At 47.0% G+C, this 24,885-nt stretch overlaps 1 protein-coding gene across 3 annotated transcripts in view; it reads right to left on the reverse strand.

Annotated features, from left to right (window-relative positions):
• Nucleotides 1-24,885, reverse strand: part of Gli2 (GLI family zinc finger 2) — a 242,868-nt gene that overhangs the window by 90,514 nt on the left and 127,469 nt on the right. Inside the window, exon 1 of one of the 3 annotated variants that reach the window (XM_029562401.1) lies at nucleotides 21,334-21,381. The exons of the other annotated variants lie outside the window; for them this stretch is intronic. The gene's annotated coding sequence lies outside the window, so the exon portion shown is untranslated. Of the gene's footprint in view, nucleotides 1-21,333; nucleotides 21,382-24,885 lie in introns of those variants that run through there. 3 annotated transcript variants of the gene reach the window in all.

Here is a 24,885-nt window from a genome sequence, read left to right on the forward strand (position 1 = left end):
TCCCTCCCTCTCTCTCTCTCTCTCTCTCTCTCTCTCTCTCTCTCCCTCTTTCTCTCTCTTCTCTCTCCTTCTACTCTGAATTCACCCTCACTTTTTCTTGTCTGGCTCAGACCCACTCCTGTCACTTTCTTTCTTAGACTACGTAAGACTTACAATTCCTTGTTTTCTATGGGGGAGCTGAGCCGTAAGGAATCTCTTAGAAATGCTGCAAAAAGAATCAGTTCTCAGAAGATCCTTCAAGACAGGCTGGACCATGAGGCTGCGGGTGCCCAGCAAGAATCCTAATTGTTCCTGAGCTGTGCACATGCCCGGGCAGCGGAGGGGACCAGGGGGGTGGGTGCCACCTACTTTTGAAAATGACCCCTCTCTTTGGGGACTGGATTTGATTATTCACCCCGGGCTCTCTCCTCTTCATCCACTTCCATCTAACAAGAAGAACAAAAACTCTGGGGCTGGAACTGGGGAGATGGCTCAGTGTAAAGTGCCAGAGGACTTGAGTTCAAGCCCCCAAACACAGGCTTTTGTAAATCCTGGTGGTTTGGGCTTGTAATCCTAGCACTGAGGAGATGAAAACAGGCAGATTTCCAGGACTCAGTAGCTAGCCAGCATAGCTAACTCCAAAAGCTCCAGGTTCAGTAAGCAACCATGACTCAAGAAAGATGGGTGTCACCTGAGGAATGAACCTAAGGCTGACACATGCACACATGTGCACTCATACATATATGTGCACATGGAAAAACATGAATACACACAAAGAACAAAAATGCAAATAGTAGCAATAAACACAGAGCTGGCAAGATGGCTCAACAGGTCAAGGTGTTTGCTGCACAAGCCTGGTGACCAGAGTTCAATCCCCAGAACCCATGTAAAGCAGGGGGAGAGAACCAATTCCACAAAGTTGTCTGTCCTCCATGTGGACCATGGCATAGCCACACACATACATCAAACATACACAATAATAATAAATGAATAAATTTTTAATGCTTAAAAAATAAAAGAAACAGAGCCCTCATGAGCCATGGTAACCAAGCTACCTTCTCAAACTACCTAAGGACAGACTGGGCTACCAAAGAGGTCACCTCATGTCACCCCCATCAATAACTGAGTAACTGTGTGCTGGTGGGAGGAGCACTCTGGGCAGGGGATACTGTTCTCCTGTTGGAGGTAGCTTTGTAGACCACTCTGTCCCTCTAGCCCTCAGATTCATTGATGTGTCAACAAAGCCACATGGAGCCTGCCCAGATGCGCCCCCCGCAAGTTGGCCCCACAGAAGGGACAGGAGTGCAAGTGGTGTGTTTTAGAGACAGCAGGACACTTGTAAGGCACCGGGGAAGTGAAACTCATTAGGGACATGCAGTCAGAGGTGGCAAAAAAAGGGGCATCGGTTCACATCCACCTCTTCGGGAAATGGGACTGAACTCTCAACTAGAGGCTGACGTCAACCCTTAGCGGCTGCAGGGAGATGGGCTATAAAAGCACACCGCCATCTTTCTGAGGTTGTTGATCCTGATACCCTGGCCTGCCAGCAGGGCAACAGAAGCTCAGGTGCACATGCAGGCAGCAGAATCCACACCAACCGTGCCAGGGCACTAGTGCTAAAGAAGACATATTCTGCCAATACCAACAGCCAATCTGGCACTTGGACCAGCACGAGAACCTTTCCCTCAGCAGCCCTTGCTAGCAGGAGGCACAGAGCAGGATTCTATACCCAAGTTCCTGAGAGGAGAACAGGCCTGGGCCCTGCCCTCCTGCCTCTATGCCCAGCAGTGCCATTAATGGGTGGATTGTAAGGTTCCTCAGTTGTCCCTGAGCTGGGAGCTCAGTCCCTCCATTCACACACTCAATCTTCTGAGACAACCTTTCCCTGTGGCCCCAGAGAACCTTCATGAAGCCACAAACAAGGAAGCGATATCTTGGGACCTTGGCAAGGACACTGAATCCCATCTCCTCCTTAAGCAGAGGTAGAATTCAAGCCCAGGCAGTCTACCTTTAACTCCAGGGTGATACACCTCTCCAGAAGTTCCTTCTCTGTCTAACACCCCTGTGTTTACCTAAAGGCAACCCAAACAGCATTTCCTACGGGAAGTCTCCCTGATTTCCTCTTCCCCCACCTTGACCTCCCTTTAGCACTCACTGGTGGGTAAAGGTGTCAGAGCACCTGACTGAGCATCATTTATGCTCACCCTATCTGCTCTCTGACCCTCCATTGCCTGGTACCAAGGGTCCATCTACCTGTTCATTTGTGTGTACCCTGCTCCTTATGACTAATGGGTGCTCAAGAAATCTCTGCCAACAGGTAGCCTGGTAGATGAATAAATAATCGGATGCAATCCTGGGAATCCTGGGATGGTTAGAAGAAACCATCCCCAGGAAGCAACTGGAAATGGCCAGAGGAAAGGCAAAGGATCTCATCCTGGCTTCTCCCTACCGCCTGGCCACCTGTTCCACCAAGCCCGGCCTTTGAAGGATGACTCTCAGCTCTATAACTCTGTCACCTGTCATGCTGAAGTAAGCACTGATATCAGAGAAAGAGGGGAGGAGGGAGGAATTTTACCATCACAACCATACCAAACACAAACTGGCAGAGCTGTGCCCCTCCCAAACACCAGACTTCAGAGGAACTGTGCCTGCCCCTCCCAGTCTGCATGTCCATAGCTGCCCACCCTTCCCCTGAGTCACTTGCAGAGGGTCTTTTGTATATCCTGAAGAAAACAAGCCATTCAATTAAGAAGATAAACGTGTTAGGGAAGCCATTCAAAAGAAGAGGATTCAGAGCTGTTGGGCTTGGTTCCTCAAGCTCAGTCACCAATGTCCCATCAAATGGCATCAACAGGTGTGACAGAAATCCCAGACAAACACCCCCAGTAAAACCAAAAACGCCTCCTACCCTGCCAAAACAGACAGTCACCACGCCAAGCTGCCGGGCATTTTGGCAGTGGGAGCTGTTTATTAGAAGCAGGCCGCTCTTCCCCATGAGAGCCCTCCTCACCCCACTGCCTGCTCCCTGGGAGGCTTCTTTTCAGTATCCAGCCAGCCGGGGAGCAGGCAGGTGACAGGGCGAGGGCTTAAGAGGGCCCACGCAGAGCTGCAGCAGGGAAAGGCCACTTCAAATCGCTTTGGCAAACTCAGAGTGAACCACAGGCCACCATGGCTGGTAAAACAAACAAGAGGCTACAGGCAAGTCCTCTGAGCGGGGCTGCCTCTGCTTCTGTCTCTTGGACAGTTACGCACAGTGAAAGGGGCTTGTGAGTGCTATCCCAAGCTGCTTAGCGCTCATCATATTGATCTAGCACCATGAAAGGCTCCTGGCATCTCAAGGACCAGGGCAAACACGGGGGCAGTACTTCTCTCATGCACCGAGCAGCCACTCCACAGCTTCCCAAGGAGGAGACCCCCGACCCCAACAATCCATCAAGTGGATGCAAATCTGTCCAGCACAAAAACCAAGCAAACAGCACCCCTCTCCACATAATAGCCTGTGTGGGAGAAGAGCATGTGTGACAATTGCTGTGTACACATCCCACTAAGTACCCCAACTTCTGATTAGACTCGTCATGATTTGTGTCCACACCCGCCTCTTTTGAAAAGCTCCCAAGTGCTCAGAACAAGTTGACTCAAGGCTAACCTCAAACAGTGGCCTTCCTGGGCTTGGCTAGTGCCAAAGAGGATGATTACAAGGCTTTTAGAGACTACACAGACCTGCAGGAAGAACACATTAAGAGTGTTGGGGACTGGGAAGACGGTTCAGCCAATAAAGTGCTTGAGGACACAAGAACAAGGACCTGAGTTCAGATCCATAGAACCCACATTAAAAAACAAAACCAGTCACAACAGCACTTGACTGCAATCCCAGCTCTGAAGATCCTAGGGCTTGCTGGCCAGCTGATCTAGCAAACTGGTGAGCTTCAGGTTCAGTGAGAAACATCATCTCAAAAAAAAAAAAAAAAAAAAAAAAAGGGCAAAACACAAAAAAACTCCTCCTGAGGTAAATAGAAAACTGCCATTCGAGAAAAATCATCAAAAAAAAAAAAAAAAAAAAAAAAAGAGGTGTTTAATCCCAGCACTTGGGAGGCAAAGGCAGGAGGATCTCTGTGAGTTCAACACCAGCTCAGTCTATATAGTGAGTTCCAGGCTCGCCAGGAGAACACAATGAGACCCTGACTGAATAAATAATTAAATAAATAAATAAACAAACAAATGAATGAACAAATGAGGAAAATGACTGAGGAAGGCACCTGAGGTTGACCTCTGGCCTCCACAGAAGCAAAGAGAGAGTACTGATCATAGCTGGCGGTTACACTGGAACTGCCTTCATCTAGGATGCAGGCTCAGGGAAGGGAGATTGGTGTGTGACTCGAGTCATGTCTTTGCAGTCAGGGACCAAGTGTGGAGAGTGTCCTCTCACACTGGCAAGTAAGAGAGAGGTTTGCAATGTCTACCACTTCCCAGTGGGAGTTTTCAGACAGGACCCCTGGTCACCTGTTTTCAACAACTACAGGTGTTCACGAGAGACCAGCTACTAAAGTATGTTTATGAAATTGGGCATCTTCCTTAAGTGTCACTGGCACCTCCAGAGAAAGCATATTTTGGAGGAGGGTATTGCTATGCCTTTCTGCATCTTATATTGTACTGGATCTCTGTATATTCCTTATATAAGCCCTAGGTGCCCTGGGCATCCTTCATTTAACAGACAAAGACTGGCAGGTTCTCCCCACACACTCCTGTGCCTGATCCTCTGGCAGGGACTATCTTGGTGAAGAGGTTCACTTGGCTACCAGCATTTGCCCAATCCACACACCAGGTTCATCTCCAAGTCAATTTGGGGAATACCACAGCCCTATTAGGGTTCCCCACATCTCTTGTCTTCATGCTAGCAGCATTTTGGGAAGTCTCCTGTCCCCTCATCCTCAGAGGAAGCTTTCCAAATTCTTCTTCCTAAACTCAGGCAAAATAGACTATAGAGTCTTAACTCATGAGGCTCACATGCAAGTATATACACAGATATAACATATATATGCTGTATTTCCCTCTACATGTGTACCTGTGATGAAGTTCAGTTTATAAACCAGGCATAATAAGAGATCAACACTAATACTAACAATAACAATTACAATACTATATTGTAGCAGAAAAATCAGTATTGTTCCTCTTGGGGTTTAGGGCCATATTTAGGTAAAATAAGAATTATCAGGGTGACAGGCACTAACAGGCAGGTAAAACACACCGTATGAATACACTGGATAAAGAGATAATTCAAATCTGGATAAGAACTTGTAGGGGTTCAGGGATGTAATTCAATTGGTAGAGTAGTAGCATGCATGAACCCTGGGCTCGAATTCCAGAACTGCATACGTTGGGCATGGTAGTGCATGCCATGCCTATAGTCCCAACACCCAGAAGGTGGAGGCAAGAGGATCAGAAGTTCAAGGTCATCCATCTTCAACTAATCAAGTTTGAAGCTAGCCTGGGCTACATGAGACCCTGCTCTAAATAAACAAAAGAATGAACAAATGAGCAAATAAATAATAAACAAAATAAACAATAAGATTTGTGAGCTCATCATAAATCCCAAGCAGTGAATACAAATTATGAATTTTATATTTCCAGATTTAATTATTTACTTCTTTATGAGGTGCTTACAAGCACCACAGTGCACTTGTGGAGGTGAGAAGACAACTTGGGGAGTGAGTTCTCTCCTTTGTGGTTCCAGGGATCGAGCGCAGGCTGTCAGTCTTAGTGGCAAGTGTCCTTACCTAATGAGTCACCTTGCCTGCCCTTTTTGTTGTTTTACATGCTCAGATGTTTTAATTTAATATTTTTCAGACCACAGCTGTGCTCAGATAACTCCAACTGTAAATAAGGGAGGACTCCGGTAAACAGAGCAGAGTTATTCCCCTTTCTCCGTTCTTAGAGTCACAGAAAACCACAATTTGAGTTCCTGGTCACACTCACTAATGACAACTGCTGAATGCTAATGACCATGAGGGCTTGTGAACACCTCACACTTGGCAGAGAGTCTACCCCCTGGAGCTTGGTGCTACCAAATTCTTCTCCCTCTATGTCTGGCCGCCCCTTCTAGCTCAAGGTATTGAAGCCTTTGGCTTCAGGAAGCTGAGGAGCTTTTTCTCTTCAATCCTTCCAGTGTGTTTTGGGCCTGAGTCACAGCACCACCTCCCAGATGTTCCCTGCTCCAGCAGCCACCTTGTGGGCTGTCTGTCCAGCACACACTGGCTACTGCCTGTTGCCATGGCTTTCCCCACAGAGCACTGGCAGCCAGTGAGAAAACACAGGGTCAGGAAGGGAAGGGCCTGAATACACAGGCTGCCTCACAAGAGGAAAGAGTGAAGCAGGAGCCACCTGCATTGGTGGTATGGCGGGAGTTTAAGTCTCATGGAAAGGCCTCATGGGCATTTCCAGAGTCAGGGAAGAGGCTGGCACTCTGGGGGGGGGGGTGCTGAGAGACTGGAGCTGCCTATTTGGGACTGGGGAACATGCACAAGACCACAAGAGGCTGGTAAAATTCATTATCTGACAACACAGCTCAGAGACGACTGTCTAATCACTACATGTCTAGGAGTGACTAGACCTAAAGCTTACCTGGACTGGGGAGATGGCTCAGTAAAGCGCATGCCTTGCAAGCACAAGTTTCACCCCCAAAACCCAAGTAACAAAATAAAACAAAAAACAGGCATGGTGGTATGTGCTTGTAATCCTAATACTGGGGAGGTGGAGAAAGACAGGTATTTGGACCCAACCTGCTTGGTGAGTTTCAGGTCAGTGAGAGTGAGAGTCTGCCTCAAAAGACATGGTAGGTGGCACCTGAAGAATGAAACCCAAGATTGTCTTCTGGCCTCCACATGCATGTGCACACATGTGTATTTACATCCACATGCACATACATGTGCCCGTGTGCATGCGTGCACACACACAAACACACACAGGATCTATAGTCTGCTTTCAGGGCAGACGCTATGTCTATAGTTCCCAGGTGCAATGTCTCTCCTCCCAGATGGGGTTCTGGGTTAAGGGTGGTCAGGGAAGGTTTTCTGTAGGCTGTAACATTTCAGTTAGATCTTGACTGGTGGTGGGCATGTGACTCTGGAAAAACAAGGAGCATCTTCAAGGAAGAAAGCCTGTGACATAGCAAGTAGGGAAAAGCAGCTTCAGGGTCAACAGGGAAGTAGAGGCATCTCCAATCCACTAGTATGGCAGACAGGACAGTACTAGGCGACTCCACACTACCCACTACAGATGGACCTCAGTGGTGTCCTAACATGAGTGGGCTTAGGTGGTGGGCAAACTTCAGGAACCTGGCTGATTAAATCTACCATCTGAACCCGGACCTAAGCTGTATATCTCCAAGGTGGGGGAAGTGACACCTCACAGGCTGCACACAGCTTCATTTCCGAAAAGAATGTGAGAGGGGGGGAAGGTCAGTAGACAGGCAGCGTCATAAATTTGATGGAAGGTTTAGCTGGAAGCCCCATTAAATCCACACACAGCTGGGTGCTGGGCAATGTCCTTCCTCTGGTCTGCCAAACGGGGCCAAGGAGGTGAGGGACTCACTAAGTAATGTCCTCATTTTTTTGGTGTCTCCTATTACTCAGGGGATGAAAAACCCATTACCCACAGGTTTAGTGGCACTTGGGCCCAAGACTGTAATATTGTCCTTTACCTAAGCTCTCCCCTTGGCCAATATGCACAGCGCCCAGGAACTTCTTACCCTCTGCCTATCCCTGATACCATCTGTTTAGACAGTCTTACTCTTCCTGAAATCCAGGCCAGGGACACACAAGTTCCCTCCTCCTCCCTAAAGTCCAGACTAGGGACCCACAATGTCCTGGACCCTGCTCCCCTAGGAAGACGCTCATGTCCCTGTCTGATGGAGCACAGGCTAAATGTGAGCAGGAAAGCCTTGTATCACTGTTGCTGGGGCTGCCCTCACCCTGGGTGACAACTTTACAGAGGCGTACACGTTTGTATTCATGAAAACCACATTTCAACACATTTATCTCCTACAGAGAATCAGAAGCACACTCTTTTCTTGGAAAGGATCCTGTCCTGGTTAGCTTTGATTATCAACTTGACAGTCTAGAGTCACCTGAGAAGATAGTCTCAATTGAAAAACTTCCCAGATCAGGTTGGCCTGTGGGTGGGCATGTCTACAGGGGATGGTCTTGACTGCTAATTGATGTAGTAGGGCCCACCATCCCTAGGCAGCACCATCCCTAGGCAGGTGGTCCTGGGCTACACAAGAAAGGAAACTAGGGAGTGGGCCAGCAAGCAGCAACCTCCATGGATTCTGCTTCAAGTTCCTGCTTAAGTCTTGGCCCTGACATCCCTAGGTGATGGACTGTGACCTGAAACCAACTTGTAGGGCCTCACTGGTCCCTTGTTATACTCCATTCAAAAGATGCCTAGATCACTGCAAGCTACCTTTGGGTACTGGGTCATCAGCTTCCCATTTATATTCCATTAACTCATCAGGTCCCAGCTCTACCTTCCTTCCCATCCCCTGTAGGATGGCTAATCTTGATGTGAGTCAACTTGATGTGATTTAGAATCACCTAGGAGACAGACCTCTGGGCTTCTCTGTTATGGAGTTTCCAGGTTGAGTTAATCAAAGTAGGAAACCCAACCTAAATGTGGGTGGCACCGCTCCATAGACTGAAGTCTTGGACTGAATAAAAAGGAGAAAGTGAACTGAGCATCAGCATTCATCTCTCTGCTTCCTGACTGTGGACACAATGTGACCAGTTACCTCAAGTTCATGCTGCTGTGATGAAATCACCATGATATACTACTGCATCTTGGAACAGTGAGCCAAAACCCTTCCTCTTTTAAGTTGCTTTTGTCAGGTATTTTGTTACAGCAATGAGAGAAACAGCAAACATACCCTGCCACTCAGCATGGCCCTGGGAAATGGACCAGGCCTCTACAAGTAGACAGGCTCCCACCTTCAGGGTTCTGAGTGTGACACACATTAACTTCAGGGTATTGGCAGCAGAGCCCAGAACTCTAAACTTGAGCTGCCTTCATTCAAGGTCTTGCATGACACCACGGGTATACAGTGCTTCACACAAATTTGCTTAGTCCTACTAACCATCTGTTAGGGTCTGAAAGTGAAATGCCTGCCATAGGCTCATGTTGAACACTTGGTACCCAGCTGGTTGTGCTGTTTGGGGAAGACATGAAACCACTGAGAAGTGCAGCCAGGCTGAAGGAAGTGGATCTTTGAGGGGTATGCCTTGAGGCTTATAGCTGAGCCTGGCTTCCTATCTAGTGTCTGCTTCCTAGTCCAGCAAGATGTAAGTGTTGTCCACACATTGCCACTGCCATGGAGCTGCCTCCACCATGCCTTCCCCACTGTATGGATTATATTCCCTCCAATGATAAGCCAGAGTAAATCTTTCCTCTCTTATCTGAGAGAGAGACAGAGAGACAGACAGAGGGGGGGGGACCGTGGGTATGCATGTGCCATGGCACACATGGAGGTCAGAGGGACAGCCCCAGGTGTCCTTCCTTGATTCCAGTCTCTTTGAGATAAGGTTTCTTTGTTATTTGCTGTTTCATACACCAGGCTAGTCCATCCATGAGCACCTGCAGATTCTCCTGTCTCAGTCTCCCATCTCGCCAAAGGAGTGCTGTGATTACAGATAAGTGCTTCCATGCCCAGCTTTATGTGGGTTCTGAGACTCCAAACTCAGGTCCTCACGCTTGCATAGCAAGTGTTTTATCCACTGAGCCAGCTCTCCATGACATGACTCTGTGAGGTGTCTCATCACAGCAATGAGAAAAGTAACTAATACAACCTTCTATAAAGTTAAAGGCTCACTCCCATCTTACACATTTGGAAACTGAGGCACTGAGAGGTCATGTTTCCATGGCAACACATAGTGGTACCTGCAGAGGATGACTAAGAAAGATGTCTTATTTTGTTTCCTGGGGGGAAATTTTCAATTCCTATTCCTGCTTTTGGGAAGAAGCTGTAACAGACAGTTCTTCAGCACCCAAAATTAAACTCAGCTTCACATCACATACCTAATTTTCAACTTTCAAAATGAGCTCAAGTTATTTTGGCTAGAGAAAGACATTCCAAGCCAAACCTTGCACACTGATAATCTCGTGCAAACAAAGATCTGAATTGTCCCACCCTGGCCAGCAGCTGCTTCTTCTGACTTTTTCTTGGTGTCTGAATTGTTCCAGGAGATGGCGAAGCTACAACTTTGCCTCATAGTGGCTCAGAGCAAGATTTCTATCTGTTTGTGAGTAACCATGGATGTGACCTGGTTTCCCCTGCGGAGGGCAGAGCAAGGTGGTGGAGCTGAAAAGAGCCGTGTTTAGGGATGAGAGAGAAGAAGGATTCAGACAGAGGGATAAAGACCCACGGGGGTAGGGGGTGCAGTGAGATGGCTCAGCAGATATAAACACTTGCTGCCAAGCCTTATGACCTGACTTTGAGCCCCCAAACCCACACAGAAGGAAAAAACAAATTCCTTCAAGTTGTCCTCTGACTTCCATGCGCACACATACACACATACACCATAAATAAATAATAAATAAATAAATAAATAAATGTAAAAAGAAATTTAAGCCCACACTGGGTAGAAACTAAGTGGGAAGCCTTAAACCTGATTGCAGAGTAATTTAGTCCAATTCCTTAACTGAAATTCCCAAGCGGCCAAAGGCAGCTACCCACACTAAAAACTCGTGCAAAACCCAGAGAGGAAAGAAGTGTCTAGAAGGTGGCTTCTAAGTTGTCAACCACTCAGCTGCTGTTGCTGCTGCTGCTGCTGTTTACATGAGCAACGTCTGCTTCTTCACCCTTCCCCCTTGGGGTCCTTAAAGAAAATTTCTTCCTTTTCCTAGAAGGATAAAATCCTAACTCAGACACATGGGGCCAGTTCAATATTATAAACAGCAATGGGAGATGAGAGCTTGAGGGGTATCTCTGTCTAGCCTTGCCTGAGGCACAATGTGCAGAAATATGAAAATACAAACACTTCTCTACCCGAGCAACTTAACCAGCATTTAAAACTCTAAACACTGAAATAGAGCTGGCAGTGGAGAAAACGATTCCTTGTCTCTAGTTACCCCTCCTCAGCACTGGGGCACTCATAGCGTTGAAGTCTCATTAGAGTAGGCACATGCAAACATAGCTTAACATGCTGAGTTGGAATCTACTGGTTTTCATCCACAAACTCCTAAATAGTAATTACGGGTTAGCGCAAGGAGGCAGTTGGCCATTAAGTAACTCCAGGCTGAGATTCACACAGGGGTGAAGCCAAAAGCAGGTGAGTGGCTGGGCATCTTGTGAGCTGCTGTTTAGCCTGTGGAGTCTGGCTGGGATGCTGTGCTGGATAGCTTTAGTGTCAACTTGACACACCTGGGTTGAAGGAGCCTCAATTGAGGAATTTCCTCTATTGGACTGGCCTGTGGCCATGTCTGAAGGGCATCTTCTTGATGAATGATGTGGGAGGGCCCAGCCCACTGTGGGTGGTGCCACACCTGGGCAGGTGGGCCTGTGTTGCATAAGAAAGCAGGCTGAGCAGGGGCCAAGGGAGCAAGCCAGTAAGCAATGTTCTTCCATGGCCTGTGCTCCAGCTCCTGCTTCCAGGTTCCTATCCGGAGTTCCTACCTTGGGCTCCCTGATGAACTGTGACCTGGGAGATATAAGCTGAATAAACCCTTTCCTCCCCAAATTGGTAGTGGTCAGAGTGTTTTGTCACAGCAATGAAGAAACAAACCAGGACAGATGCTGTCTGTCAATCATTTACAGGGGCCTCCTCCCAGCTGCCTGCTAATGGTATCTGTCCCCAGGCACAAGATCAGAATCACAGTCCAGAATCAGGCCCTTGGCTCAGTCTGGAAAGAAGCTTCAAGAACCTAGCAGTCCCTCAGTGGGTACTCCAAGTCACTGATGCAAAAAGTCTAACAATAATTTGCTCGCAAGTCCCGGAAGCTGATTTCGATTCCTAGAACCCTGTATAAAAAACTAAGCATGGGGCTGGCAAGATGGCTTTGAAGGTGAAGGTATGTGCCCTCAAGTCTAATGACCTGAGCTCAATCCCAGGGACCCACATGATGAAGGAGAGAATGATTCCCAAAAGTTGTCCTCTGACCTCCACATGAGCACCATGGCATACACATACACACATACATACATGTATTCATACATACATAAATGTTATTTTTAAAAAGCTGGATATGGAGGTACACATTTGTAATCTCAACACTGGTAGGTGGAAACAGGCAGATCCTTAGGGTTTGCTGGCTGGCCAGACAGCCTAACTCACTCATTGCTTCAAAAAAAAAAAAAAAAAGGTGGATGGAACTTCACCCTAAGGTTGTCCTCTGGCCTCCACTCATGTGAACACAATGCACACTGTATGCATTGTGCACATAATGCACATGCCTGTGCATGTAAACACCCATACACGTGCACATGCATGTAGCCCCCATCTACTTATCAACTCCATGCTCCAAAATAGTTCAAAGCACCCCCCCTCCACCCCCAAGTATCTCACAGAGGCTGAGGCTGATGACACCCAGCCTGGTGCTCAGAACCTCCTTACACAGAAGGGGAACCATGGCCTGCAGAGCACCTATGGGTTGGCAGAAGGGGAACCATGGCCTGCAGAGCACCTATGGGTTGGGAAGTGGCACCTAACAGCTCTCCCCAAAGCCACAGCCTGCCATGGGGCACACAGGCTAAGAGGAAGAGAGGCTGATGTTTGAAAAAAATCAAAGGCCCTGCCCTTCCTGGGCCAGGAAACAGCCCCACCTCATGATCCATAAACTAAATGCTAGGCCAGGGTTCAGGTGGCAGGCAGCAAGAATAAGGTGACAGTACAACCCCACTGCCCCTCAGGGACTTCAAGGGGGCAGATAAATGGGTAGCTTCACAGGCTGCATGCAGAAGAGATTTTAAACTAGAAATATTAAACCAAGTCTGGTTTTGAATTTAGGCTATTAGATATGAGTTTTTAAAGATAAATGTTGTACTGTGCACAAAATTTGGTGTTCTTCCTTTTCTTTTCGATATTATGGGAAGTCATTAGGATTTTTCATGAATATCTTATTAGTGGATTCACAGTGTCTCCATCCACAGCTGAGCATTAGTTTATTTAAACTTTCACTCTTACTCAGCCAAGTCTTTAAACACCATAACGTGATTTTACTACAGCCATGATTCTGCGCGGGCAGCTCTTTTGAACCTAATTATTTGTATAAGCGATGGACTTCTCATTAACCGACATTACCGCAACAAGAAATAGCAACTGCACTTGGATGTGACAGCATTAGGCACAAATGCTGTCTATCTGTTTCGTGCATACACTGAGGAAATATTTATGGCAGAAGGAAGAATAAGTGAGCCATGGTATAGCAAAAGACTCCCCAGATCTATTCTTCTGAACTTCCTAACTTTACTCTCCCATCAGGAACCCAAGCTCGGCTAACATTTCAATTACCACATCAGTCTGAACAGTTTCTCCTAAATGTTAAAAACAAAAGATTTTTTTAGGGGGGCGATGACAGAACCTCATTCTGGTCTTAAACTTACTATGTAACCAAAGATGACCTTGAACTTAACTTCAGATCCTCCTGCCTCCACCTCCTGAGTGCTAGGATCCAACTCAAAGCTTCGTATATACTAGGAAAATGTTCTATTGACTAAGCTACACCCTCAGTCCCCATTTATTTTTGTTATAAATTGCCTATTCTATGATAGCAGCCAAGGAGTCATCCAACCTGAACAGGCATCCTTGTCAAGAGCAGGTCTAGGTGGTAGGAGAGATGGCTCAGTAGTTAAGAGTGACTGCTGCTCTTGAAGAGTTTGTTTCCCAGCACCCATGTCTGGTGGCTCACAACTGCCTGCAACTCCAGCTGCAGGGTATCCAATAGCCTCTTCTGGCCTCAGACACCTGAACATAAACACACACACACACACACACACACACACACACACACACACACATAAAACCTTAAAAACAAAAACAAAGATGGGCCAGAGGTGTGGCCCAGTCAGTATACTGCATGAGACTCTGAGTTCAACCCCCAGCACTGCATAAACTGGTTAAGTTGGTATATGTTTGTAATTGCAGCACTAAGAAGTTGGAGCTAGGAGGATCAAAAGTTCAAAGTCATCCTCAGCTACATTGCATGCTCAGAGTTAACATGGGCTACCTGAGAGCCTGTCTCAAAACCAGAATTGAATCAAATTAAAAAGAGGCAAAATCAACAAATGACTGTCAAGTTTTTTGGACTCTAGTCTGCTCCAGTTCCTTGTACTAGTCACCACAGTTTTGTCACATGGCTCCCTAACTGTTGAGCAGACCAACCCCACAACCATATCTCATCCTTTCAGTCATCTGCAGGACAGCTTACCTTTAGGTTATTTTGCCTTCCATGTTAATTTAAAATTCTACCCTACTTCTCCTGAGTTAGATGGTGATCAATTCCAAAATCTATAGGTAATAATACAATAGCACAAATATAGGTACATTTGTGTGTATGTGTGTGTACGCACATGCCTGCATGTCTGTGTGCATTTGGGTAGAAGCCAAAAGCAATCCTTCAGTGTTGTTCTGCCAGCACCTTGCACACTATTTTGAGACAGGGTCTCTCACTTTGAACTCACTGATTAAATCTGACTAGACTGGCTGGCCATGGAACAACAGCTACCCACCTGTCTCACCTCACCAGTGCCGGAATTACAAGTTAATACCACTACTCCCATTTTATTTTAATGTGTGTTCTGAGGATTCAACTCAGGCCTTCATGTTTGCACAGTAAGCACTTTATTGATTGAGTCGTCTTCCAACCCCCTATAGGCGTATTTTGAGGAAAAGGGAGAGAGTGTATGCAAGGGCCTGGACTGCAGACGGAAACAGCTGTAACCACGTTATCAATGCTACAGGCTGGGCACAATCACTAAGCCAGGCTATATCTACTGCCATTTTTTCCTGTAAATGTTTCCAAGTCCATTCCTTCCCTGTCTGCCTCACGGCCATTCTTCCACAAAAAGGACTTTGCCTCTTTAGCTCAGTCTCCATATGTCCTTCTAGTAAGGAGCAAAACTTCAGACTATCTTACACTCAGGACATTGACTCCCAGGCTCCAATGGCCATGCTTAGATTGTGCTTTGAGCTTCCCCTTTAGATCTGGCCTACTCTTCCAGGCTCTGGTATACAATAGGCTTGTTAACCTGCAAGTCAACCAAAGACATTGATCAAGGGCCTGCTTAAAGATGTGGCTCAGTTAGTAGCATGCTTGCCTAGCGTGCATGAAACCCTGTGTTCAATCCCCAGTACACATAAGCCAGGCATGTGGTACACACCTGTAATCTCAATACTTGGGCGATGGAAGCAGGAGAATCAGGAGTTCAAGATCATCCTTGGCTACATAGTGAGTTCCAAACCAGCTTGGACTACATAAGACCCTATCTCAACAAAAGAAAAGAAAAATGGAGATACTTCCCCAGCTGCTACACTTTCCAGACATTCTATGTAGAGAGGTGCAGCCCACCCATAGGCCCAGTGGGTTCAAAGGTAACCCCTTACCAGGCCCTGCCAAGAAGCTCCTTAACACTGAGCACCCAGCACAGACCCAGGCAATTGGCCTCTCCACTTTATGGATAGAGGCAAGTGGAAATGTCTATGAAGCCAGAACTTTAACCTGGGTTGGCTTGTGTATCCTGAGCTACATTCCTACCAGGAATGACTGGAGTTAGGTTGAAGGCCCCAGAAGCAAATATCCCTGCACTAAGTCACCTGCAAGCCAGATCCCTGACTGTGCTGAGTTTTCCAGGGAACCCTCCACATACACCTGTACACCCCCAGCTGTCTTCCTGTCAATATCTCTCACTTTTCTTTCTTCTTTGGTGGGAATAGAAGCAGCCACAGTGTGTGGCTGTTGACAAACTATAGTCAGAACACTGCCAAGGCATCTTTTGGAGCCATCCGCATCCTCTAGAGAAGAGAGATGCCTCATTAGTGTACTGTATTTCAGCCCCAAGAAAACAATGAATGCCCAGAGACCATAAACAACGAGTACGAACATTCCAGGTCACAGATGATAGATGCCACCGACAGATGTTCAATGTTGGCAACAGGAGTGAGGCCTGCTTCTGGGCACATTTGTCTTCCCCAAACGCTGACGCAGGAAGAAGTCAGCACAACTGGGGCTCGCCACCCACGAGGTCTCAGTGGCCCCATGTTCCAGCTCCAGAAACCTTCTATGTTAGGTGCCTGGGCACTTTTTGTGATGATATCTGATATTTTTAAGCCCTTACCATTCTACTTTGGTTACTGGTACCTTCAGTTTCTTTCTCTCTCTCTCTCTCTCTCTCTCTCTCTCTCTCTCTCTCTCCACCTTTGCAACAGGTCTAGGGATTTTTCTCTTGAAAAATAGTTTCAGGGCTGAGGAAATGGCTCACAGAGTAAAGTGCTTGAAGCACAGGCACGAGGACTAGAGTTCGGCTCCCCAGCACCCACAAAAATGACAGGCAGGTATGGTGGTGCACTTGCAATCCCAGCATTTGGGAGATGGAGACAGAGGATCCCTGAGCAATCTGGCCAGCTAAGCTACTTAAATCAATGAGTTCTGGGTTTAAGTGAGAGACCCTGCCACATATATATATATATATATATATATATATGTGTGTGTGTGTGTGTGTGTATGTATGTATTAGATAATGATTGAGGAAAGCATACCACTCTTTTTTGCAAAAAACTGGCCAGCCAATTAAAAAGCAGGCCAAGGTCAAAGCAAACAAACAGGGGTTCTGGTGGGCTAGCATAACCCCCACAGACTAAGCACTGTCAGCTGCAAGACCCAGCAGAGCAGAATCTCTCTGGCCAGCTGGGGCTACAGCCTATATACAGTGGGAAGCCTTCTGGGGCTGGGGGGACAAGGCAGGACAAGGTAGGAGCTGGTGGTTCCCTTGGCCAAGGTCCCACAGGGTGAGCTCAGCCCCCTGAGACAGACCCTAGTCCTTAGAGCCAACAGCTCTTTCCTGGAGCAAGTTCCAGGTGTGGGGCTCTGGCAACAATATTTCCTGAGACCTAAGCCTGTTAAGGACTCCAGGGGATCAGAAAACTGCCCACCCCAACTGCGAGAAAAGATCCAAAAATGTTCTTGGTGGAGTAAACTGCAAACAACTGAGATTTTTACATCAGTCCCCTTTGCAGTGATGGGGAGGGGAGGCCAAATGTCTGTGGATGCGAATGTGGTCAGATGATGAAGCCCAGGGAGTCTGTGGTCACTGGAGGCATGCTCCTGGCCCAACCTCAAGTGGGAAGGGCAAAAACACTCTGTAAGCATTAAAGAAGGAATCAAAGATATGTCAGGTTCCCAAGATGCTTATGGGGTATCTGCAAAGTCACTATCCTTAAAAAAAAATATTGTGCGTGTGCATCCCCATATGTCGGTACACATGCATGTGTATGCATGTGCAGGTCAGAGGACAACCCCAGTTATCGTCCTCAGACGCCATCTACCTAGTTTTTTGAGACAGGGTCTCTCACTTGATTTGGACCTCAAGAGTTCAGCTAGGCTGCCCGGTCAGGGAGCCCCCAAGGATCTACCTGTCTTATCGCCACCTCCCCAGTACAGGGACTGTAAGAGCACACCACCATGCCCAGATTTTTTACAGGTGTTCTAGGGATTGAACTCAGGTCTTTGTTCTTGCAAGACAAGTACTTTGTCAACAGATATCTCCCTAGTCCTTAAAACTCTCTTTATACTGGGACATTCTTTGTGTTTGTCACTCTTCTCAAGTAGATAGTAGGGTGAGCTGTCAAGAGGCTTCCAGGCAACTGTTCCAACACAGAAAAGAGGATATAGGGCTGGTAGGAAGGAGAAAGGAACACTTGGAAAATAAATTCTTCTAACTTTTTTCAGTGTTTTAGAAAATACTTTCCAGGGCTGGAAAGATGGCTTAGTGGGTAAAGGCGCTTGCCAACAACCTGACACCCTGAGTCCAATCCCCAGAATCCATAGGATCAAGGAGAGAACCAACTCTTGCAAATTCGAGTTGTCCTCTGACCTCTACAGGTGTGCCATGACACACACACACGCGCAATTTTAAAATTTAAAAACATAGAAAATATTTTTCATTAAAAAATCAGTTCTTTTCATTACCAAAGAATGGGTCTATTATTTTTAAATGAGTTGCAAATTTCTTAATTTCAAATTCTAAAATAGTAAGCATCAATATGCAGCATCAAAACTAAAGCACCTAGGCAGACAAAGAACACGTGTCTATAATCTCAGCACTCAGAAGGTAGAAGCAGGAAGATTGGGAGTTTGAGGCCATCTGGGGCTCCATGATACTGTCTTTAAAAAGCAAACCAACAAATACTCAAAAACACTTTGAAGCCTCTTTAGAGCTCTCAATACTGTTTCCATACAAAGGTCCCAAGAACTGCAGCTGCAGATGGACTCTGACAAACAGAGGCTGGCAAGTGAGCAGGACGGAGAACTTCAAGACAGTAAATCGAATCTGACTCTTTTTTTTTTTTTCCCATTTTTCATTTTATGTGTATGAGTGTATTGCCTGGAAGTATGTAAGTGTACCTGTGTCATGCAATGCCCACAGAGGTCAGAAGAGGGCATCAGATTTCCCTGGAACTGGAGCTATAGACGGTTGTTAGCCACCATGGGTGCTGGAAATCGAACCTGGATCCTCTGCAAAAGCAGCAAGTGTTCTTACTTACTGAGTCATCTCTCCAGTCCTGACTCCTTTTTGTAAAAGTGTCAGTCATTGTATGTATGACACAGGTGAAGAGGAGACTACAAGCACATATTACAAAACTTAACAGGCTTTTATGAATGGGCAATTCCTAATGTCTGTCACTCATGTATGTGACTGTCGCTGTCAAATGAAGAGGCTGATGACTGTTTCCTTTCAGCCTGTCACATACAGAAGGGCTTGCTGAACAGTAATCCAAAAAGCGACAGTTTGGAGCCAGGTGTTGGGCTAAATGATCAAGCACATAGAAGTGTTTGACTCCAGCAATACTTCAGGCTTATCTGCCCCATTTAGCAGACCAGAAAGTGAGGCTGGGGTCCACAGTCATACAACTGGTAGGTGACACAGAATCATCTGTCACCAGAAAGCTACGCTCTTGACCACTGGACTAGGTGGCCTGTGAGGCCTGGGGCAGCAGCTGTGTGATGCAAGGTGTCTCCCCAGTGGTTCTATCACATATAATTGTGTAGTTCTATGTGAACATCATCTCTTGTAGGCAAGGCCCAAAACATTACATGCAATCTGCAGCAGGTGGCTAAGGGATACAGCCACACAGCAGAAGGGGGACTACCCCAGAGAAGCCCACTGAAGGCTGCTAAATTCCTCTGTGGGAACACCCAAATCTGTATCCAGGTGCTCTCTACCTGTAGGGCTGGGTTCCATCCTTGAATCAGGGTCTTTTGCTAAAGAACTGTTGTAGTCTGAGACCGTAGATAAAGGCTTAGGAGAAGGTCGAGGGGGCTCCCACTGCCTTCTCCAGCCCTGACTCAGCCATCCGCATACCCATCACTGACCATGTGGCACAACAACAAACTTTGAGGTCCCTCATGAGGCCCCTTACCTCCCTATGCAGATGGTTCCTGGTCTATCTTGTCTTTGGCCCAATGTGATGATATCATCATCACAGCCAGAACCTGTGCCCCCCTTCTCTCTCCTCTCTCACGTTCTCTCTCTCTCTCTCTCTCTCTCTCTCTCTCTCTCTCCCTGGGAAGATCTGGAACCCTCAGCCTGTTTCTGAACTGGTGTGTTGAATGTGGGAGTTAAGAAACATAATAAATAGGCTGGGCTTCCTTTGAAGCACCTAATTTGCAATAATATTGAAGTCTCCAACAATAACTCATTTACTCTTATAATAAATATATAAAAAAAGACAAATTGCTACATTGAACATGCATTTTCTTCACTGCGAGTAGCTGGCACCCCTGGGAGAAAGCCCTGTGCTGCTAACTAATAGTAAATCCTTTGAAAAAGCATGTGTCACAATGATGGACAACCAGGGAAGGGGCATTAAATAGATTTAGAGGTTAGCTACTCTAACAAGAACAAAAGACGTCCTTTGCAAACCCACACCTAGGAGCGCACAGATCAGCCTGATTTGCACCCAAGGTCCACAGTCTCTGGATAAAAGAGGAAAAGTTATGTCCTGGCCGGGGTGTGGCTGGCCAGGTGTTGGGACAGAGGAGGCTGGGCACATGCAAACTCATGTTCCAAGACTGGCTCTCCAAACCTAAGAGTCTCTGTTCTGTTTGCTGATCAAGGGAGCCTACAGCATCAGCCACTCCCAGCTCAGGGCAGGAAGGAAGTGCACAGGAACTTCCACCTTATTTGTGAGTGTGTGTGTGTGTAGGTGAACATGTGTGCACATGTGGAGGCCAGAGGCCAGTATCAGTGTCTTCTATCTCTCGCTATCTTATTATATTGAGACACGGTCTCTCACTGAACCTGTTCACTAATTCGGCTAGACCTGATAGCCAGCAAGCCTCAGAGATCCTCCTGTCTCCACCTCCCAGTACTGGGACTACAGGCCCACACTGCCACACCTGGCTTTTACATGAGTGCTGAAATCCAAACTCGGGTCCTCATGCTTACACAGTAAGCACTTTACCCACTCAACAAAGGAAGCCATGACTTAGATTGAGAATAAGGAGTTTCCTATGACATCTGTGCCATGGTGGGGCTGGGAGCCCAGACAAGCATTGGCTTGGGTGTTTGGAGACAGTGCTTGCAGATACTGCAAGCTGGTCCTAAAGTCCCAGACCCAGGCCAGAAGAAGAAAGTGCTGAGTAACAGACAACTTCTGCTTTCCCCATGCTGTTTTGTAATCTCACAGAGCCATGGGTCTTGCCAATCTGTTTATCTGAGTCCTAGAATTTGCCTGCCTCATTTGGGGATTACTGAGGTTGGCAGCTGTGCCCCAAATCCTGAGTAGTGACTGCCTATGCAGCCAGCTCTTGTTTTACTTTGAGTTTCTGTGTAGATCTCTGGAACCTGGCCCTGTGCTGGCACCTCATGGTGGCCTCCTAAACTGAAGATGGCCACAGGGGTTGCAGATAGCACTATGTATCTCAATTGTCTCATGTCACAGATAAGGAATATGAGGCTCAGGGGCTCAGTTCTATGACTCATGGAAAATCACACACACAAAGTCAGAATAGTAGCCACACCTCAGGCTCTTGACTCCACCTGGGAGTCAGGGTATATATACCCTGACAGAAACAGGGCTGGGGGCTGGCATGTGGCATAGCCACTTAAAGGAATCAAGATATCTTAAGATCACCCAGAGGGACCCCTGTACTCACCCAATTTCACCTTGGTGTCAAAGTTGCTGACCCTACACCCTGTCCTCAGTGATAAGCCAGGACTATGTCTGTGGATACAGATGTAAGCCAATGTTACAAGTGATGTTCAAGTACAACAGACACCATCACAAGCCAGGACCCTTCTCTAAACTTCCACCACTTCCCCTTGAGCTCTAAACCAAGTTGTTGTGTTCTCATGGGACTCAGTTTCCCCAACTGTAAAATGAGGTGGTTGACTAGATACTAGACAGGATCTCCATAGGGGTTTCTTGCCATTCATTCATCCATATATCCATATATAGAATGAAGAAAATGTTTCCTCTTGAACTGATGCTATGGGAAATATACACCATAAAATAACTCTTCCAGTGTATAGTGATTCCAGGGGAACAATGCTGGAGTGTGTTTTTTTAAACTAAGAACTTTAGGGTTTACAGCACCAACTAACAGTGTGTGTGTGAGTTTGGCCCACATGTACATGTTCATGTATGTGCAGGTGTGTGTGCACGGAAGCTAGAGGTCAACATTGGATGTCTTCCTAGCTCACTCTACACTTTACTTTTTGAGACTGGGTCTCTCACTAAATCTTGAATTCAATAGTTTGGCTAGGCTGGCGGGCCAATGAACTCCAAGGATCGCCTATCTTTATCTCTACTCTGAGGTTACAGGCACATGCTGGCTTTTTGTGTGGGTCCTCAGGATCTGAACTCAGGTCCTCATCTTTGTACAACAAGCACTTTACCAACCACACTCTAATCATCTTTTATTTGCATAGACTTTGCTTTAAATTTTATTATGATGTAAGCTCAATTATGTGTATATGTATGCACCTGTCTGTGAGTTTGTGTGCATGAGTGCAGTGCCCATGGAGGCCAGAAAAGGGCATCAGATTCCCTGGTGCTGGAGTTACAGGTTGTGAGTCCTCTGACATTGGTGCTGGGAATGGAAGTTTTGGTGTACATTCTTAGCCACTGAGCCATCTCTCTCCAGCACCTAACTCAGTATCTTGATACATGACAGAAACTGAAAAACTTTCCCAAACTGCTTAGAAAAAGATACAAAATACTATACAACCTATGAAGGAGCAACAGGTTCCCCAATGGACTGGAGCCCTAGGAAGTGGCATCCTTTGACCTTGGGGCATGGGTCACTTTGCAGTTCCTTCTCTAAGTAGCCTGAGCCACTCCACACCTCAGTGTCCAGAATACAAATACTAAGATTTGATTTTACTGTTGCTTTATGCCTACAGGGCTGCCAATTATTCTGACACTGGCTCCCAGAGCCTTGCTTCTGGAAACCGTTCTACAGTTTAAGCAACACACCATGGTGATTAACGGTGATTTTTGCCACTGCTATCGGTTTACTATTTTAACTCATCTATCATAAATCAGGAAGAGGAATGCTAGGCCCAACTGGAGGGTGTGACTTTCCCTCATTACCCAGGAAGATTATAGCCATTTCATCAAACCCATCATCTAAGGACAGGATTCTATTGGCAGAGGCCAGCAAAATTCATTTCATGCTTCAAAAGTTTGTGATGGGACTGGCTAAGGTGAAGGGGGGGAGGACCAAATTGTTTGGAAGGTGTGAAAACATGATTTGTTTAAAAACCACAGACTGCCAAGATGAAGTTGTGTCCATGACACAGTAGCAGTTTGTACCCAAGTGTGGTCCCAGGGACCAGCCTCTGACCACAGCCCTCTCTAGTTATACCAACAGTCAGATTCTTCCCAGCCCCCATGGCAGCCCAACCTCACTGACCAATTCTAGGCCTGGAAAATGGTACCCTCTGCAGCCTCCCAGCTTCCAGGCTTGGCCCTCAAGCCCTGTCCCTATACCACAGCTTGGTCACATCCTACCCACTACCTGAGGAGGATAGAGATCCCAGCTCTACTAGTGTCTGCCACTATGTCCACTGCTGTCTGTCAGGGACTGAGAACAGTGTCCTCTTTTCTGGGAGCATTTTCCTTCTCTCTCCAAGGAGGCTTAAAGGGGTGTCTCTGTCCATACTCAATCAAATCTAGCTGGCAACCCATTTCCCCATTAACTGCTTCCTGTAAGGGTCCAGGTACTCTCCCCCAACTGTCAGCACAGATGTAATCTGACTTGGCCTGACAGTCACCTGGAGGGCTTGGCCTCTGTACCTAACTTTGTGAATGTCATAAGGCCTGCAACATGGAGGAAACTACTGCCCCTGCCCACCCACCCTCATCAAATGGGATTCCCATGCGAGAGAGAGTAACTCACAAGAACTTACTAGTATATCACCTGTACCATGGAATAAGATCCCCTACTTTTAGGACTCTTGCGGGGGCCTCAAAGCAGGGCTAGAAAGTAGCTTCAAAAAGCCCAAAGCAGGAAGACTCAAAAGGATTTAAAAAGAAAGAGACTCCTCAATTTTTGTAAGTCTCTAGAACATTCCTTTTCAATGTGACTTTGTTTCCTTCTCTCCTGAACTCAACTTTTCCCCAAATTCATTCCTCATGTGCAAACAGCATCATCCCCAGGGAAGCTTGGCTTTAACACACATGTTTTTCTAAGGAACTCAGAGCCGGCTCGTGGCAGACAATAAAGATTCCTGTCTGCAAGCCCTCTTGGCAGCTCAGACCACCAGGGGATTAAGATGGCGAAGTCAAAGCTCAGAGGCTGGGCTCTGCTAGGGCTCAGAAGGTTCAAAGTTCTCCCCAGCATCACAGAGTTCAAGGGGTTCTGGCTCCATCTGGGATGGGGGACAGTGTCAATTTCCTTCTTCACCCTCCCTTGACAACCTCAGTCAACACCACTTAACTTTCTTGCTTTTTTACATGCAAGTTCTTTGGGGGGTGGGGTGCTCCTTTCCTTCCTCCAGAGCTCAGTCCTCTAAATTCTTTCCTTCCCTCCGTAGTTTCCCCTACTTCCTCCAGTGCTCCCAGCTTGCACAGCTCCCCATTCCCCAGTGGCTGGCTTCAAAACTGGAGGACAGCAAGTCGGGGCAGGAACACAGAGACAAAGCTATAGGCCAAGCCTATATAGACAGCCACCACCTCCTCACTTACAGTTCACGGAGAAATTGCCTTTTTCTCCAACTTACCCAGCACTAAGAGGGATGCAGCCAAGACAGATGAAGATGAACCAGTGAAAGGACACTAAGGGGTCAGAGCCACTCTGTGGCCGTGACTTCAAGTGACCATGGGGGAGGTGGGGCTTGTGAATCATTCAGGACTCGTCATTGGACAATCTGCTGGCTGGACCCAGGGTCCCAGTGCTATTGAGACAGCCTGTGTTCCTCCCACTGTTGAGCCTTTTGCAGGCTGGGAGCCATCTGAACACCTCTGGTGGGGAGAAGCTGCCATGTGCGTGGCTGCCAGGAACAGAGGCTGACCCCAGGATAAGGGGTTGAGAAACTGGGGGGCATGAAGGTTCAAACTCTTGACTCTCTGCCCTGGGAGAGAGAGGAACCTGGATGGGACCCCAGGGGGACTTAGAGACAGAAGGCCTACTAGATAAGGAGAAACCGAGGCCCTGGAAGGGAGCACAACATGTAGAGTGCACAAGTTGTGGAACACTGACTGG

The sequence above is a fragment of the Nannospalax galili genome, unplaced genomic scaffold, assembly GCF_000622305.1.
Source record: "Nannospalax galili isolate Female #2095 unplaced genomic scaffold, S.galili_v1.0 scaffold633, whole genome shotgun sequence".
In the NCBI taxonomy this organism is placed as follows: Eukaryota; Metazoa; Chordata; class Mammalia; order Rodentia; family Spalacidae; genus Nannospalax; species Nannospalax galili.